The 12,947-nt window shown below is 45.1% G+C and overlaps 1 protein-coding gene across 1 annotated transcript in view; it reads right to left on the bottom strand.

The window, feature by feature from the left end:
* nlrc5 (NLR family, CARD domain containing 5) overlaps positions 1-12,543 on the bottom strand; it is a 171,937-nt gene extending 159,394 nt beyond the window's left edge. The window contains exon 1 of the mRNA XM_080187115.1: positions 12,438-12,543. The gene's annotated coding sequence lies outside the window, so the exon portion shown is untranslated. The remainder of the gene's footprint in view (positions 1-12,437) is intronic.
* Positions 12,544-12,947: the final 404 nt, after the last annotated feature.

The following is a 12,947-nucleotide window of genomic DNA, read 5'->3' on the forward strand; positions in this document are numbered from 1 at the left end:
TTGACAGACTAGGAAGCTTTTATCAAAACAAACTTTATTTAACAATACTGTTTAACTACAATGCATGAATAAGCTTAACCTTTAACAGTTGAAACACTTAAACATGACAAGATACAATTCTTAATTGCTAACTATCTCTATCAGTTCCAATTCAAGCAATATTCCTCTTACAGACTTAAACACCTCTTCAAAATAAATTAGAAATACATAGGCTTATGTGCTTGGGCTCCAGAACACCTCTGGAAAGGAAGAAAGAGAGATCTATTTCTCCTAACAGATCCCAAAAATCAGCCTCCCGAGACAGAGACAGACACCTCTTGCTTCTTTCAGAACCTGGCAGTAACTACCTGTTTTTCCTTGTAAGCTTAGCTCCTCCTCTTAATAAATGACTGTCAACCAATTTAATCAAAACCCTAATCTGCAACTCCAGTGGAAAAGCCAAATAAACAAAAATGCATTTACACAAACACGCCTTTAGCTATAATCAATCACTAGCCTATATTCTCAGCATGTGAGCTGCCTGGTTTGCAGACAAATCGGCACCATGTAATACAGAGCTGAATTTTAAACATACCCCTCACAGGAAATGTGATGAATACATTTCTTAAAGGCACAGTATCATCACACCTAAAAATGTTTAAGTGCTTCCAGCAAATTTGACTTTTGCTTAATGTATGGACTGTGATTTAAAACTTTGTCCTCATTTCTTTCAAAATATAGGCCTGAATTTTCCATCTGTCAGGCACGCGCATTCGGTCAGTCCAGAAATGGTTGAGAGACATACCACCAGCCATAATTGGCACCAGAAGGTGATTTCACACTGGCTGGCCAATTAACAGATGGACAGTGTGAAATGCATTTTGAGAAAGGCTCAAGGTCACCAAAGAAATTGGGGGGAGGAGTTGGGGGGGGGGTAGTGCAGTCACTGAGCAAAGGGAGGGAGCAGTCTTGGCACTTCTAATGTGCTCCCCCAGAAGACAGGTACTATGGGTCTCAGACTGCAGTGGACCTGCAAAGAATAAACTGTAATGCAAAACGCTGCAATGAGTGTCTATGCAGCACATTCAAACACAGACCTCGGCCCTTTTCAATTTCATTTGAGCCCAGACATTTCATCCTGCCTTGGATCGAGGTTACAGTAAGAACGTAAAGGCTGCCTGGCCAATCAGCCTACCTGACAACTTCATAAGCAGACAGACCATATATGATTGTTCAATTGGCCTCTTAATTGTCCATTACAGTGGCAAAGTGGTTAGCACTGCTGCCTCACAGCATCAGGGACCCAGGTTCGATTCCTGACTTGGGTCACTGACTGTGTGGAGTTTGCACATTCTTCCCATGTCTGTGTAGGTTTCCTCCAGATATTCCCGTTCCCTTCCACAGTCCAAAGATGTGTGAGTTAGGTGAATTAGTCATGCTTAATTGTTCCAAGATGTATAGGTAGGTGGATTTGCCATGGTAAATGTGTGGGATTATGGAGATTGGGATGGTGGAGGCGAGCCTGAGTAAGATGCTCTGTCAGAGAGTCAGTGCAAGCTTGATGGGCCAAATAGCTTCCTTCTGCACTGTAGAGATTCCATTTAAAAAACTGCCTGCTTGATTGATGATGGACGCGCTTCCGACTCTTGCACAAGCTGACCGAAATATGGCGCAAGTACAAGAGGATGTCAGGTTACACAGCTGACATTTTCTCAGCCGGTTTCACACTCTGCTGCATGGGACATGCGCTCGAGCAATGTGACATTCTGGCCACAAGATCTGAATAAAAACTCAACTACATTGCAAGAGCATAAATCAAAGGTAATGAAAAGAAAATCCTAATCAGAAAACCGTCATTCCTTTTCAAACACAGCTGATGGTTCTTTTTCAGGAAGGTTGCTGGGTTACATTTCTCATATCTGTGTTGATTGGCAATACCCAGCCTTACTTAGATAGTTCCACTTGAAAAAAAACCCCCAATGTCCATGGTTGCACAGTGACTGGTTTGCAGCATTTAAATCAGGTTGTGAAAGTGCAAGAAATTGAAAACAACAATGACTTTGCAATCAAGAGCTTTTAAGGTCTCTTTCACTTGCATCGAAACTAGATTCAGTTTGGACTAATCCCAATGTGTTTATACTATAAGACTGGAGAGAATTGGCACTTCTACAAGTGATCACCATTGAACTGAAGCTTCTCTATAAAAAGGGTGAGAGAATTGGAGGGACTTCACAACTGTTCAGTCAAATATTAACAATTAATAATATAACCACAAACCTGTTTTATGGCAATTATTTTGCAGTGGTAGTTATATGACAATACTGGTGTACCCAATTAAGGCAGAGACAATTTATTGCCCAACCATTAAACTAAAAGGATAAGCCACCAATGTTGTACTCCTGCATGCAGATAAATCTTCGTGGAGCCTCGCATAGCACACAGTCACTTGGGGAAAAGCCTACAACATTACACTGAGATTGCCCACTGGGGCTGAAATTAGATCAAATCTGTCCCTAACCTACAGTTAGTGCCTGGTTCAGTCTCCCTACATCATTGTTCTAATGCTACACATAGTGGCCACACTTCACCCAAATGAGTAAAACTTTTAGGGGGAACTGGAGCATCAGAAGTGACATATACACTGGATCCACCCTCATTCCTGGCACTTCTGTAAGAACATAATGCTGATAGTGGATTTTAATAGGAGTCAAAACATCACCAGACATCGAAGGACAGCTTGAGGACACAGATTCATGGTCTGTCCAAAATTGATGCATGCTAAAGATCAGTTTTGTCACGAGTCCAGAGTTTTAGTACCAATTCGTTCACAGTTTCTACAGCTCCAATGGTGATCAGGTGAGCTGTTGGACCAAAGAAGCCAGCACACTTCTCTAAACTCTGTGAATCATGCCCCTAGCAAAACAATGTTTGGTAGTATTGATGGAAGGAATTCTCTTGGCAAGGGTAGAAATGTGGAATGTTTCCCATTGCAAAGGCCAACAAGAAGCCATGCCATATCTTCCAACCCCAACCTCATTAATTATACACCTGGGAGCTTAGCGCCATATTTTGTGGCTGGGCTGCACGGTGACACAGTGGCCACCACACATGTTTAATTGCCTCACAGTGCTAGGGACCCAGGTTCGATTCCGGCCTCGGGTGACTGTCTGTGTGGAGTTTGCACATTCTCCCCATGTCTGCATGTGTTTCCTCCAGGTGCACAGGTTTCCTCCCACGTCCAAGGATGTGAAGGTTAGGTGGATTGGCCATGGTAAATTGCCCCTTAGTGTCTCAAGATGTGTGGGTTAGGTGGAATAGACACGGTAAATGCATGGGGGTATGGAGATAGGACAGAGAGGAGGGCCTGGGTAAAGTGCTCTTTTGAAGAGCTGGTGCAGGCTGAATGGCCACTTTCTGCACTGCAGAAATTCTATGATTCTATAAATCCAATGGATATCTGGGTGCCATCTTGAAAATGCGCCCAACATCACTGACCCATCTTTGAAGAAAGATAGAGCTCCCCCAAAAAAAAACTGTCTCCAGGAACACTCAGATTGGAAGATGAACATTATCATGACACTGAACCTGGAAGATCCACCTGCAGATGTTTTCCCCGCCCACTGTTTTGGAGTTCTGGGGTCCAGGGCTTCAGGCAGCCTCCATCCCAAATTCCAGAGGCAGCCCAGGCATTGTTCAGCTGAATCTCAACATCTGCATACCATGTTGTTCCAAATGAACTCTGGACCTACATGTTTTCCCACTGACATCATGGAGAATTGGGAGTGGGGAGGTGATTCTGGTCGGTCTATCATCTGCAATCCAATAGCAGGATGCAAATCAGCTCCATGCTGGCCTAGAGCAAGCTTCCTGATCTGCGATGGTGGGCACCAGTGGAAGATCCCATGGGTGGCAAGGTGGCATAGCGGTTAGCACTGCTGCCTCACAGCACCAGGGAACCACATTCAATTCCAGCCTTGGGTGACTGTGTGGAGTTTGCACATTCTCCTTGCATCTGCATGGGTTTCCTCTGGGTGCTCCAGTTTCCTCCCACAGCTCAATGATTTGCAGGTTAGGTGGATTGGCTATGCTAAATTGCCCCTTGGTGTCAGGGGATTGGAAGGGTAAATACGTGGGGTTACAGGGATAGGGCCTGGATCGGATTGTGGTTGGTGCAGACTCAATGGGTCAAATGGCTTTCTTCTGCATCGCAGAGATTCCATGATTCTATGAAATTCACACCAGTGTGGAATGGAGTTTTGGACTCCTGCCAAATCCACCACCGCTGCCCCCCCCCCCCCCCCCCCAGCTTGCCATTGAACCCATAGATGGGGGAATTCCAGCCTGTGAAACAGTTGTCAGCACAACCCAAACATTCCACAGCTTGACTTGGTTAAGATTTGAAACTACTGTCAACTACAGGGGCTGAACTAACAGTGCATTCATCAGATCAAATTCTATCATAAAAACAGCTTCAAATCTTTTTAAATCTAGAAATAAAAATCTGGCACCAGTGATCATGAGGTTTGGAGAGTACAATCTCTCACTGTTGGTCCGAAAAGTCAAATTAGATTATCTGTTTAAACTTTAAAATGAAACAGAAACATCAAGAGCTGGGGGTGCATGGACACAAATGTCTGAAGGTGGCAAGACAAATTGAGAAGGCATTTAAGAAAACATTCTGGATCCTTGGCTTTGCAAACAGAGTAGCATTTCCAACCCTCCAGGATTAGCCTGGAGTCTCCAAGAATTGAAAATCAATCTCTGGGACACTGCAGTGTGCAATCCTGGAAAATAATCATCAGGATTTGAAAAAAGATTGTTTTTTTTGTCATTGTACTTGGAGATTTTCTCTTTATCAGATACAAAGATATTGAAATGTGGATGGAGAGGCTGTTTGGCTGACAGTGAAGCATCATCCAATTGGATAATGAGTCTTTTTGCTTTCCCATTGGTGTAGGAAGGATGAAATCACAAGGATGGATGTGTTGGCCGATTAATGGCTGGAGTGTGGGGGCAAGTCATGTGATGGAACCTCCAGGAATATATTTAATCACAGTTAGCAACCACAAAGCACACTCTACCTAAGCAAGGGAGTGGAGCTGAATCTTTATAAAATACTAGCTGGACCCCCATCTTAAGGATTGCATCCAATTCTTGGCACCAGACTCGAGAAATTATGTCGAGGTCTAAAAATTGAGATTTACTAGAGCATTAGCAGAATGTAAGACTTCAGGGAACTGGGATTGTTCTCCTCCATGTAGAAATGGTTAAAAGGACATCTAATTGAGATGTTCAAAAGGCTTTTGATAGAGTTAGTAAGGAGATAAAGGTCAGAAACCAAAGGACACAACATATGGTTTTAAACAAAAGGCCAAGACTCAAGATAAAGAGCAATTTGCTTCCACACTGCTCTGGAATGCACGGCTTTAAAGGGCGGTAGAAGCAAATTCAATATTACTTTCAAAAGAATATTGGATATATACTTGAAGAAGAATTAATGTGCAGGTCAATGGGGAAAGGGCTCTACCTACTGTGCTGCACCTCATTCACTATCACATTCTGCTTCTTACACACTATCATTCAACTTCCTGGCAGACATAAGACGATGTTTCCTCGAGTAATTGGACAATCTCACAAACTCCTGTTAGCAGTTGCTTTGGCCTTGCCTCTATTTAACAGGAGCTACCTCAGGTGATGTGGGGAGCTGCAACACCTCAGCATGGTACTCAGCCATAAACTCAGATTGCTACTCCACATTATCTTGGTTACCAGGACGCCTTTATTTCCTCTCTCCACAAGGGTGGCCATCTCTGCCGCTACCTTTGTACTACAAATCAAAACTTATAGTTCCTGCCTTCTCCCCTGGCAGGTGAGTCGAAAGCCAGGGAACACAGTCTCAGAATAATGGGTAGGCCATTTAAGAACAAAATGAGGAGGAATTTCTTCACTCAGAAGATGGTGAATCTTTGAAATTCTCTACCCCAGAGGGCTGTGGAAGCTCAATCATTGACCATGTTCAAGATAGAAATTGATAGATTTGTGAAGACTAATAACTTCAAGGAATATGGAGAAAGTGGGAAAGTGTCTCAGAGGTAGATGACTAGCCATGATTTAATTGAATGGTGGAGCAGGCTTGATGGGCCCAATGGCCTACTTCTGTTCCTACGTTATCATCTCTTGCCTCACCTTCAGGGCAGCAAACCTGAAGTTGTAACTCATTGAGAATGCCACAATTAGAGTCATCAACCACATGAAATCCTGCATTTACACCACCTTCTTCCTTCTCAAGTTCTACTACCTTCCTGTACTTCAAGATTCACTCTTAAAACTCATCCACATCCTCCAACAACTTAGGGGTCTCTCCCCTTCATGTATGAGCTCACAGAGGCATCCTCTACTTTGCTGTTCCTGGGAAATCTTTTCCAGCTATTTTCAAATTTATTTTCTAGCTCCCTGACCACCCCATTCTCCTCCTTGTTTCCAAAAAAACCTCCTCAACACCTTCCCTTTAGCTGCGGCTTTGAGTCCCATTTTAAATTTGCCTTTTTTTTGCTACATATCCACGACTTCTTTTTCTTCAATGCAACGTCGTCTTTCTGTACATGAGCAAGAATTACCTAGAATTGTTAACACTTACTGTGTGTTATGTATTGCACATTATGAAAATATGAATGTGATAAACTTCATGCTATATCATAGAATCATAGAAAAACTACATCACAAACAGGCCCTTTGGCCCACAAGTTGCGCCAATCTTATCTCTACCTACTAGGCTTACCTATACCCCTCAATCCTATTAAGTCCCATGTACTCATCCAGAAGTCTTTAAAAAGACCCTATTGAATTTGCCTCCACCACCACTGATGGCAGCCGATTCCACTCACCCACCACCCTCTGAGTGAAAAACTTACCCCTGACATCTCCTCTGTCCCTATATAAGAACATAAGAAATAGGAGCAGGAGTAGGCCATCTAGCCCCTCGAGCCTGCCCCGCCATTCAATAAGATCATGGCTGATCTGTCGTGTGTCAGTTCCACATTCCCACCCTCTCCCCATAACCCTTAATCCCCTTGTCTATCAAAAACCTATCAACTCGCGTCTTAAATATATTTAGCGAGGCAGCCTCCACCACTTCAACGGGCAGAGAATTCCAGAGATTCACCACCCTTTGAGTGAAGAAGTTCCTCCTCAACTCCGTTCTAAACCGCCCCCCCTTTATCTTGAGGCTGTGCCCTCTAGTCCTAATATATATATTGTGAGTTCTGAATATAGTGACTACAGAGGAAATTTTGGGATATAGAACATCAATATTCAAAATATATAAATTAGAATATATAAAAATCAATATTTTGCAAGTGAGCTAATTACTACATTAACATATCTTGATATGAGAGCTGGTTAGCTCAATTGGCTGGATGGCTGGTTTGCAATGCTGAGCTATGTCAACTTTACAGGTTCAATTCCTGTACCAGCTAAGGTTATTCATGAAGGCCCATCTTCTTAACCTTTTCCTTGTTTGTGGTGAGGTGATCCTCAAGTTAAATCATTATCAGTCTGTTCTCCCGATAGAATCATAGGATCCCTACAATGCAGAAAGAGGCTATTTGGCCACCAAGTCTGCACTGACTTGCTAATTGAGCATCCCACCCAAGACAACTACAGCCCCAGACACTGATGAGGGCAGTAGTCAAATGGCTACGCAGCCCAAAAGCAAGCCTGGACCTTCCAGGTGCTGGGCCCCCAGGGGACAGAGAGAGAGGTACTGCAGGTAGCCTCAAACAGCTGCCCCCCCCCCCCCCTCAACTGTAGGGGCCTACAGACTGAGATGCAGCCCACTGAACCCCCCTGCCACCCAAACCGATTGAGATCCACCTCCCCCACCAATCATGGCCCCTCTCCCCCACTGATTGCAGCCCAGCCGCTCTGTCCCACCAACCACATGCAGAGTGGCAGCACACCACCCTCCCCCACAGGCCATGCCCCTGACCATCCTGCCCCACTGACCCGCCCCGCCACAGGCCTCTGCCCCCACTGACCCCTCCTCCTGGCACTGTGCTCCATTAGCCCCACCCCAGCACTGCCCCCGACTGGCCCCTTTCCCCATTGGCCCCAACTCCTGGCACCACCTCCTCCACCTCCCCGGGACCTCAGTGCCGAGCCTGGACAATTGAGCACAGGGCTCGCCAAACACATTAAAATGAACTTTCAAATAAATTTAAATACATTAACCAACCTCTCGCCCATTTCCGGCAAGAACTGACCACACCGGAAATCCGGCTGCCATAAAATTCCACCAGTTGCGAAAACGAGTGTCATTCACGCTAGCCGCTTTACGCCTGATTTTACAGCATTTCCTGCTGCAAAATGGATGTAAAGCGGTGATGAAAGCCCGCCTTAACAATCAATTTAGCATGGCCAATCCACTTAACCTGTACATCCTTGGAATGTGGGAGGAAACTCATGCAGACATGGGGAGAATGTGCAAACTCCACACAGTCACCCAAGGCCGGAATCAAACCTGGGTCCCTGGGAGGCAGCAATGCTCATCATTGTGCCACCCTCAAAGGGGAGAGCAGCCGTGGTCAACTAGGACTATGGAATTTCCCTTATCTCTGAACATTATAGTGATCACCACAAATCGATGTGCAGTTCAATGCAAACATACATAAGTTCAAACATGTTTATAAGGTGAAAATCATGTTACAACCTATTTAGGACAGTCTCACTTGAAGTGTTAAACTTGAAAAATTGTTGCATGTAATTGGTTGAACAATCTTACAGGCCTTGTTTTAAATTAAAATGAATGGTTTTCAGTGAATCTGCGTTACTGTTCGCTCACAGAGGAAAAAGGTACATTTAAGGACCTCAGCAGCTTTGTCAATAATGCTTTTGATATTTTGATATCCAAAATAAAACTCAGGTAAGTGGTCCCAAGTGAAAGAGAATGATTTCCTAAACCTTACACACACAGCAGAATATTTAACACAGTTACCAGTGAAAGTCACACAAAATGCAGCAATTAGTCAATATAATTCTTAAAAAGGTCAGAGCCGTTAATTTCAGATTTTCAATTCAAACCTATAAGTTGCCTAGAAAGTTCTAATCCTCCTCTGTTAATTTATATATCATACTTAGCTACCCAACTCTTGGCAGCAATTAGTGCTCCCACCCTGATCCCACTTCTGGGAAAATGGCCTGGAGATGGGATTGTACCAGCAAACCGGCATGATGGCCAACAGTACAAACTTTTGTACCCACCCACTTCATAATCACCCTCCTCGGGGCAGGTAAAAATTCTGCCCATTAGGTCTGGTGATCAAAAGCATCAAAAAAGCAGATTTTTAGGCATGTCTTAAAAGAGGGTGAGATGGAACAGATTGGAAAGGGAATTCCTTGCCTTATTTCCAACTAAAGGTATGGCCACCAACGATGGGGGTAAGGAAGTGGAAATGGCCACCAACGGTGGGGGTAAGGAAGTGAAAATGCATAAGAGGCCAGAGTTGGAAGAACACAGAGATAGGGAGGAATGAGGATGATCATTTTAAGATCAATCCATTGGTGGTGTGATTGAGATCTTGGCCCCTTACGACACTCAATGCAGAGCAACTAAACAACTATTGACAATGACGAAGGGTTATCCAGGCTTAAACGTTAGCCCTGTTCCCTTTCCATGGATACTGCCAGAACTTTCCACGGATGCTGTCAGGGCTTTCCAACATTTTGTGTTCTTATATTTTAAAAGGAGATGTTTTGGGGATAAATACTTTCTACAGGAGACACGTCAGCAGAAAATATTTGCAATAGGATGCATTCTAGAGAAATACATTTTCTATAGGTGATTACCTGAGTTTTTCACTTCCTTACCCCCACCGTTGGTGGCCGTACCTTTAGTTGGAAATAAGGCAAGGAATTCCCTTTCCAATCTGTTCCATCTCACCCTCTTTTAAGACATGCCTAAAAATCTGCTTTTTTGATGCTTTTGATCACTAGACCTAATGGGCAGAATTTTTACCTGCCCCGAGGAGGGTGATTATGAAGTGGGTGGGTACAAAAGTTTGTACTGTTGGCCATCATGCCGGTTTGCTGGTACAATCCCATCTCCAGGCCATTTTCCCAGAAGTGGGATCAGGGTGGGAGCACTAATTGCTGCCAAGAGTTGGGTAGCTAATTATGATATATAAATTAACATAGGAGGATTAGAACTTTCTAGGCAACTTATAGGTTTGAATTCAAAATCTGAAATTAATGGCTCTGACCTTTTTAAGAATTATATTGACTAATTGCTGCATTTTGTGTGACTTTCACTGGTAGCTGTGTTAAATATTCTGCTGTGTGTGTAAGGTTTAGGAAATCATTCACTTGGGACCACTTATCTGAGTTTTTTTTATCCCTGATGTACATATTTTTATAGATTATGGTTGAGGTAATATACTTTTTAGCGGAGACATCATCATCTATAGATATATGGCATTTTTCACGGAATATCACTAAATTGTTCTCTTATTCTTGAAATAACCTTGAAAGAGGAAATAGCTGCATTTGTACAGAACTGCTCACCACCTCCGCATATTCCAAGACTTATTTTTAAACGAATGAAGTTCCTTAAAAGTGCTGTTACTGAATGATTAAGAGGCGCAACAAAGGGAAGCACATGCTCCTTGTGTTGATATTATTACAGCACACCGCCACGCGAGAGCATTTCACTTCACTGGATGTAGTGGCTCACCGGACCTCTGGAGGTGGTGAAAGCCACATACACAAATTCTTCTTTACATCCCCCCACCCCACCTCCTCCGAAAAGTGATGCATTTGGACCCCAGTCCATCGATCTGAGCAAGAGAGCCGGAGAACTCTCTTGAGGTTGAGCGCATTATAACAATCATACAGAACCCTCGCCAGTACAAGATTCCCGCAGGCCGGACTTCAAAATCCCCAGCCTGAAATCAGCATCATCCAGTTCCCAGTTCCAGGAATAAACGTAACTCAGAATACATAACCGGCACCCAACAAAACCACTTACAAACATTCAGAAACGTCAACCCTCCAATACCTGCTAGCAAATCCACCACAAGGTGCTGCCATCCACTGATGTAAAAGTTGTATATATCACAGTTACAATGTCCTTTCATCTCACTCTGATTCTGTCAGTCTCTCTCTCCTTGAGACATGGCTCTTACCCTTATCATTTTGAACAACTCCTTCCTATGCCCCCTTTGCTATTCATCCCTCTCCACTCTATAAGAGACCGATTCAAACTCCCCACCCAAGATTAAGGATGGATTTGCAGCGCTCCAACGTCAGAAGTAATTGAAGAGTTTCAGCTTCCAGCTCCCTGGCTCGGAATTTTAACTCATCCGAGCTCCTTTAATATTGGCTCCCTTTCCCCTTTCACCCCTCCCGTTCAGGTGGTCCCTGAAAGCAGCAAGAGGTTGGGGTAGCCGGCTGCCCACCCACCCAGTTACCAGTAAGTGCCCACCTACCCAGTCACCAGCGGCCACACAGAAGAAGCACTGGCTCCATTCGGCAGCCTGAGCAACAACTCGTGTGAGACCGAAACTGAAAGGCGGCTCGCTGTTTCCGAGAATATCCCTGCAGAGTTTCTAGGAAATCACGTGGCTCAGCGCGGCAAGATTTGAATTAAGGAATAGAAGCAGATTTCAAATCACCCCCCCCCCACCACCCCCCAGTATGGCACAAATCACCCCCCCCACCCTCCAGTATGGCACAAATCACCCCCCCCCACCACCCCCCAGTGTGGCACAAATCACCCCCCCCCACCACCCCCCAGTATGGCACAAATCACCCCCCCCACCCTCCAGTATGGCACAAATCACCCCCCCCCCACCCTCCAGTATGGCACAAATCACCCCCCCACCACCAGTGTGGCACAAATCAACCCCCACCCCACCCTCCAGTATGGCACAAATCACCCCCCCCCACCCTCCAGTATGGCACAAATCACCCCCCCCACCCCCAGTATGGCACAAATCAACCCCCACCCCCAGTATGGCACAAATCACCCCCCCCCACCCCCCAGTGTGGCACAAATCAACCCCCACCCCCAGTATGGCACAAATCACCCCCCCCACCCCCCAGTGTGGCACAAATCAATCCCTCTCTGTGTGGCACAAATCACCCCCCCCTCAGTGTGACACAAACCAACCACCCCCCCACCCCCTCCCCCCACCCCCGGTGTGGCACAAATCAATCCCCCTCTCAGTGTGGCACAGATCACCCCCCCCCCCAGTGTGGCACAAATCAACCCCCCCCCCGCCCAGTGTGACACAAATCATCCCCCCCCCCCCAACCAGTGTAACACAAATCATCCCTCCTCCCCAGTGTGACACAAATCAATCTCCCCACCCCACCCACCCTCACCCATTGCAAACACTGCTACCCATAAGCACACTATGATTCACAGGCATTGTAGTTTGAGCAGGAGGGAAACTCCAGCTTACCTTCTGCCGTCCTGATTATTTGTATGAACCCACGCTGCCAGCTCTCTCAACTTCACAAGCCATCTCCTCTCTCTATCTGCCCTGAAGAATGTGTTTGGGGTTAAGCAGGGGAATCCTAGAGGGAATAGAATCGCATCACCTCTCTTTAGTTTTCATCATCCATCACTTAACAATGTGTTTACAGATATGTTAACTGGCATACATCCCATGTGTTACTTATTTGCTTGTTCTATTAGTTCCCATCTCTGACAGGCTGAAATATAAACACAGAAAAGGTGGAATATACTCAGCAGCCAGGCAGTAGTTTTGGGAGCAGGGACAGGGTTAATGTTTCAAGGCTGTGACTTTTCTTCAGGACCAATGTCCTGGTTGAGTAACTGGAAGAATAGAATCACAGCTCAGAGAGGGCTAGCCAATTAGTCCCACTCTCCCGCTCCTTCTCGCTTTACCTGTTCATTTTCCCTCTTCAACTATTATGAAGTGCTTTGAAAGGTTAGTCATGGCACAAAT

The sequence above is a fragment of the Carcharhinus amblyrhynchos genome, chromosome 4 (genome assembly GCF_965287045.1).
Source record: "Carcharhinus amblyrhynchos chromosome 4, sCarAmb.v2.hapA, whole genome shotgun sequence".
In the NCBI taxonomy this organism is placed as follows: Eukaryota; Metazoa; Chordata; class Chondrichthyes; order Carcharhiniformes; family Carcharhinidae; genus Carcharhinus; species Carcharhinus amblyrhynchos.